General features: G+C 41.9%; 1 non-coding gene across 1 annotated transcript; it reads left to right on the plus strand.

Annotated features, from left to right (window-relative positions):
• Positions 1 to 4,216: 4,216 nt before the first annotated feature.
• LOC111759509 (U1 spliceosomal RNA) lies at positions 4,217 to 4,381 on the plus strand. Its single transcript, XR_002793474.2, has one exon. It is a non-coding gene; the product is annotated as a U1 spliceosomal RNA (small nuclear RNA).
• The last annotated feature ends 2,405 nt before the right edge of the window (positions 4,382 to 6,786 follow it).

Here is a 6,786-nt window from a genome sequence, read left to right on the forward strand (position 1 = left end):
GTCATTGTATGCTTTATACTGCTTTTTTTTTTTTTTTTTTTCCTCATGTCAAAGAGAGTCTTTAAGAACTCCTTGAATAACCAGTGGCACTCCCAGGATCTTGCTCGTCTTCTTCTAGGGTGGGACAAGGTAGTTTAGCCAAGTAATGTGAGTAAAAGCCATAGTTAACAATGCAAGGGGGCATTCCAGTGGAAGGAGTAAGCAATAAGCAAATTCCCATGTGGTGAGTTAGATAAGCCCATGCTGTCATCTGTAGAATGTGCAACAATGATATGATCACAGAGAAATTATTGAGCATGCAGAAATGTAGGGACTCCACTCCCCAAAATTTCACCCCTAAAGACAAGTTACTTAACATTTCTGTATCTGTTTCCTTATTTGAAAAGTGAAGGTACCATCACAGCACCTACCCTTTAGAGTTTTGTAAAGATAAAATGAATTAATACATGCAAAGTACTTGCCCAAAGATATGTATTCAGTAAATATTAACTGTTACTATTATTGATTCATTCCCTCTCGCTATTAGTTTGAGAGCAGAACAGTATGTAAGTGCATATAGAGGAGGATAGCTTATATATTGCTTTCTAGAATTGGGCCATGATCCAGGGACATTGTCAGAGATGCTTTAGTTGGGTAACACAAATTCTGAAAACATCTTTAGGCAATGGAGGGTGGCACTCGCTGATAGAATGCAGGCAAGTATAAACTGTGAGGCATTATCAACATAATGAGTCCTGGACATAGCAGGAGTTGGCAATAAGCCATTGTGATAGAGTCCCATGAGCATTTGTGGTTTGGAAATTGAGGCTCTTCAAGACTCCCAGATATGCCCATGGCCTAAACTTGTGTCACAGTGCCCATGTAGTAAAGACCATCATGTGGATCTGCAGAAGTCAGGAGGCAGCACTGAGTGTTGGTTTTCCCATAGGGTGGAACAGCTGGCCATTTTGGCAAAGGATGCTCTCCATTCCCTATCTCTACCCTTGCTTTCCCCTCTCACATTCCACAGCTCCCAGACCTTGCCCTGGATGCCCAAATCAGATAACAGGCACAGCTTTGTTTAGGCTTCTGCTCTGTCTCTAGCCAGATTGCCTCAATCTGCTACAATTAATATTGGATGACGAAAGAGTTGTCAGGGAGAGAAATTTCTTGGGAAAAGTGGTTGCTTTCATCCCCTGATGTTCTGGCATATGTGACAGAATGTTTGCTAATTGGTTTTGGCTGTTCAGTTCATTCATTCAATCATTCATTCATTCATCCACCTCCTATGATGTAGTAAGCATTACATATATGTTTAAATCCAAACAAAAGGAGGAAGGGGACAGAACACTGAAGCCAATGGTTATACTTAATTTTAGGAAATGGTTATCCTAAGGCCAAGAAAATTGGGTGAGCTATAAATTTAAGCAAAGAGGTGACCAAAACAGTGCTTTTCAATCTTGACTGCATGCTATGATTACCAGGTGCCTTTTTAAAAGTAAAATTCCAATACCTGCACCCCACCCAGTGATTCTGATTTTATTGAACTGGGTTGGGGTCCAGGCATTGTAGTCTAAAACCTTCCCAGGTGAGGCTAGTGTTCAGCTAGAAACAATTAGTTGATCATGAACATCACCAAGACCCTCCCTTAGAGACTGTGATTTGTGCATGATAAAGCTAATTACCAAGCAATACAGGTGATTCTAATGATTAAAAAATTGGGGGAAAGCATTGGTTTCCAATGAGTGTAAAACATTAGTTCTTGGGAGATTCTTAGCTTCCCTTGGCCCAGAGGCATTAGATAAATTTTCAAGGGGGTTTCTCAGTAGGGTAATTCATGAACAATATCCTTAAAAACACCCCTTCAAAAACAACAGTAAATGTCATGCAGCTGCTTTTGATTTATCTCTCAGTGTAGGCAGAGACCATAACACCAAAACACAATGTAGTTTTTGGAAAAATTTATTCTTGAAGTATAAAAGACCAAAGCAATGTGGTCTAAATTCACAGCTTTCTGGTTTCAAGGAGACATGTATTTTTAAATAACTTGTTTGTTTTACTGATTATAAAAGTAGTATATGCACATTATAGAAATTTTAGAAATGCTGAGAAGCATTTGAAAATAAATTAAAATAACCTTTGCATCAGTTAGGACTTTTCAGTTGCAACAGAAACTGACTCTATTATAAGCAAAAAAGAAAAATATTGGGAGATTATCAAGAACTCACAGACACCAAGTGACCAGTAGGACTGGCACAGGGGCTGAAAGTCTGCAGTTCTTATAGGCTGCCAGGTGATACCGAAGCTGTGGATCTGCAGACTTCGGGTAGCAAGGCAGATGACACAGCCTGCAGTACTTTAACTCTTGGGATGAATCCTAACAGTCCTTTTGACATCAGGTCTTTTGTTCTAGATTTAAATTCCCAGAAGAGAGCATTCCATTGTGCAGGTTTCGAGTCATATGCCTAAACACATGGTTACCAGGAGGAAGCAAGAAGGAAGTCAAATCAAGCCCCTTCCATTAGTCTGGGGTGGGGGTGGGGGGCATGTTAAGGAGGAGGGCAGCAGTGGTGTACCTCAAATAACCTCAATAGACCAGCCAAAAAAAAAAAAAAGAACCTTAACATAAAACACTACAACTTGTAACCCCAGAATCTGGAGATGACCACTGTCACCATTTGCCACCATTATAACATTCTTGGTTTTTCCATAAACATTTTTTTAAATTCCAAACTTTTTTTTTCCTTTTCTTTTTTTGTTTAGAAAGTACCAAGGATTGACCCTGGGACCACATACATGTGAAGGACACACTCAATCACTGAGCTATGCCTGCTCCACCACACCCTTTTTTGATTAAAGAAGAGCATCAGATAGTTTGAATCAGTTTGAGACTATGTTCTCTGACAAAATCCAGGAATAAAGACTGTCTATTTTCCAACTATCAATAGAGTCATGTACCTTGATAATCAAAAAAGTAGGAGGCAGAGTTCTTTAAGATTCAGGATCAGAACCAGTATTTGAACTTTAATAAATGCCAAGATAAAGTGCATCAAGGTAATGTCTACAGAAAAGAAAAAGTTTTTTTTTAGGACAGAGTTCTTGGTTTGCTCCAAAACAAGAAAAAAAATGGGCCACTGAGACTCATATTTCCATATTTTGTAGTATGGCTGCGATCATTTTAACCTGGAAAATGTGTAAACCAGTTATCACCAATTTGCCCTCCACAGCCAAAGAAAAGTCCCAATTATGTGCCCATGAGACATCTAATTTTAAGGAATGCTATTCGTGGTGAACCCTCTGGGATAAATTAGTTGTAAAATGAACCCTTAAGTAACAACATGGGCTGACCTGCAGTTCAGAACTGTTTGACATAAGCCAATTAAATGTGGGAGGACGTCTGCCAAAAATGATGATTTGGGTCTTGGAATAGTTTAGCTTACGTCATTCATTCTGACAGCAATTAGATAATAGAAGCAGTTATCTGTTGAGGTTACTCCTAGTTCCTGACAACTCTGTTATTGGCCAAGAAAGAAATGCTTATTGGGGGACATGCATTCAACTTATCCAAAAATAATTTCAAATCATTAAGAGACAAGTAAAAAGAGTTAACAAATAATTCCCTTTTTCACTTGTTTGATTTGATGGGTTATATGTGAAGAGGCCATCCTCATCATGCCTCCTTCCTAAGGATCTATAAAACAGGTTCCAAGCAGTAAGAGAGGGGTCAACTATACTGAGCTCATATAACCAACTCAAAACCATTCCTCATTAATGGATTTATTTCTAACTATTTCTCATTAATTTCTTGATAAAATAACTTACTTTTAATGGCACCAATAGAATAGCCAGTATCTACATATTAATTGTTCTCTATGTTGAATATTGGGCTGTAAAACCACCTCGAAAGTTTTTCAAGGAATAAATGTAGGAAATGAGTGAGTCTAATATTTTTTGAGATGTGAAATATTGCTCTTTTTAAAAAAATGAATGGGATGGATGAGTTTTAAAAAGCTTTTTTTCCATCCTGCAAGTACCATACCCATTGAATAAATTAAAGGAAACTATATGTATCACAACACAGAATGAAGTTCAGACATTAAACAACTCCAATAAGAGAGGGCCTTTCCCCCATGCTTTATTGTTGTTGCAATAATTGAATTCATTAATTAGTCATATAACATGAGAAGCTATTGCCAGTAACAAATCAGAAAAAGGTGAAGGGTAAAAAAAAATTGGAATACTTAGCTGGCAGGAGAGATACCATGATCACAAAGGTGTTATTTCCAGGGCAAGGCAGATACATTGCACTTAGGGGCTACTGACCCCTGTGATTTTCCCACATAGGGGAAACCCTACAGCATAATTTGTGTTAGTGGGGGGGTCGTGTCTGCACTTTCCCTGATTAAGAAAAAAAAATTAAAATTAAAAAAAAAGTTGGATCATTTTTCTTTGGAATTATCAAACAGAAAAATCTACTTCACTTTTATGTGCATATCTTAAGTGATTTCATGCCACATTCAGTCCTCATCTCAATTCTAACAGCTTAACTCAAGTCCTACTATTGAAATACATAGAATTTTGTGATATCTACATCATTTAACTATAGTTTGGCTGAAGATTCTTCAGTTTGACTCCTCCTATGTAAATCTATTTGACAGAGCAGCTTCACATGGTTCCTTATCAAAGCTACATTAAAAGTTAATGTCAAGGAAAGCGGACTTGGCCCAGTGGCTAGGGCGTCCGTCTACCACATGGGAGGGCTGCGGTTCAAACCCCAGGCCTCCTTGACCCGTGTGGAGCTGGCCCATGTGCAGTGCTGATGTGCAAGGAGTGCCATGCCATGCAGGGGTGTCCCCTGCGTAGGGGAGCCCCATGCGTAAGGAGTGCACCCCATAAGGAGAGCCGCCCAGCGCAAGAAATTTCAGCTTGCTAGGAATGGAGCCGCACATACAGAGAGCTAACACAAGATGACGCAACAAAAAAAGAGACACAGATTCCCGTGCCACTGACAACAACAGAAGCAGGCAAAGAACACACAGCAAACAGACACAGACAAAGACAAATGGGGGGGAGGGGGAGGGGGAGGGGGAGGGGAAGGGGAGGGGGAGGGGGAGGGGAAGGGGAGGGGGAGGGGGAGGGGAAGGGGAGGGGGAGGAGAGGGGAGGGGGAGGGGGAGGGGAAGGGGAGGGGGAGGGGGAGGGGAAGGAGAGGGGGAGGGGGAGGAGGAGGGGAGGGGGAGGGGGAGGGGAAGGGGAGGGGGAGGGGGAGGAGGAGGGGAGGGGGAGGGGGAGGGGAAGGGGAGGGGGAGGGGGAGGAGGAGGGGAGGGGGAGGGGGAGGGGAAGGGGAGGGGGAGGGGGAGGGGAGGGGGAGGGGGAGGAGGAGGGGAGGGGGAGGGGGAGGGGAAGGGGAGGGGGAGGGGGAGGAGGAGGGGAGGGGGAGGGGGAGGGGAAGGGGAGGGGGAGGGGGAGGAGGAGGGGAGGAAAAAATAAATAAATCTTAAAAAAAATAAAAATGTCCAGACAACTTCTTTTCAGAAACTTCAAGCACAACTGAGTAGCCACTATTAGCACATGGTTCCTCCATTAAAAAAGCACATCATTTCTGTATATTTTCAATGGGAGCCTAGACTAAGACAGTGGTACCAGTAGTGGCCCTAAAATCCTAAAATTCAGTCTCTTTGCCTGTGATTTGGTAGCTGAATTACTCACTGTCAGACAGAAATAACGATCTCCTTCCCAGTGGTAAATAGCTCTGTGGAAGTGGCATGCTTAGTGTATCAGCTACTACGACTGTCACGAGGGGGAGTTATTCAATAGCTAGGTCATTTGTCTGGATGGATGCTCTGGTAATTAAAAGAATTTTGGGGCTAACTTTCATTATCTTCTTCTGAAGACTTGAAAGAGAAAATGACATGCCTCGGACTAACCAACTATCAACTCAAGGCACTTTGTAAAAGCCAGGGGACGCTATGGCATTTAAGTTGTCTTCCATGCAATTATGACCTCGCAAAGGCAAGGAAACTAACTATAAGAATCAGGGATAAAGTTCTTGGTCACCCCACTGGGTAAGCAACTGCAGTATTGAGGGGAAGGGAAATCTGAATGGGTGGTTGAGAAGGGAAATGAAAATCAAATATGGCCCAGCAATCAGCTGCAATGCTGTAGCCCATTTCACTAACCACCTTGCTTTAACCCTTCAAAGTATTTGGACTCTGAGATAAATTAGAATTAATGTAGAGCATGAGTAGATCTGAGTGAATTGAGGATTAGAGTAGCTCAAGACACCTTTTGTAGAACATGTGAAATTTTCTTGACCCTGCCTCTTATTCCAACCACCTTTGCAGCAACCAGTTCCACAGAGGCACCAACGAGATTGATGCAGGTACAACACCTGACAGTGCCTTACCTCAGATTCTGTACCATGTACCTGTTTCTTCCTCTCTGACACCATAGCCTGGATACTCTCAGGAACCTGCTCAACTTGTACAAAGTGGAAGGAATGGGAACTGATGGATAAATGATTTTCCCCTTTGGCATACAAGGAAGACCGTTATAATGCATACTTCATAAGGCTTCTCAGAAGTAGGTTCCATCCATTAAGAACCAGTCACCTGCAGTGTTGGCTAACTCAATAAACTATCTGGGAACAGTGTCCTTCACTCCTAAATTGCTCATAGGACTTTGTCTCAGGCTCTGATTCTAGGGAACCCAGGTTGACACACTTTAGTGACCTTATTTGCCTGTTGACTCAGAGACAGAATATTGCGATGGAACATAAACATCATAATGCACTGAATTTATTGCACA

The sequence above is a fragment of the Dasypus novemcinctus genome, chromosome 14, assembly GCF_030445035.2.
Source record: "Dasypus novemcinctus isolate mDasNov1 chromosome 14, mDasNov1.1.hap2, whole genome shotgun sequence".
Lineage (NCBI taxonomy): Eukaryota > Metazoa > Chordata > Mammalia > Cingulata > Dasypodidae > Dasypus > Dasypus novemcinctus.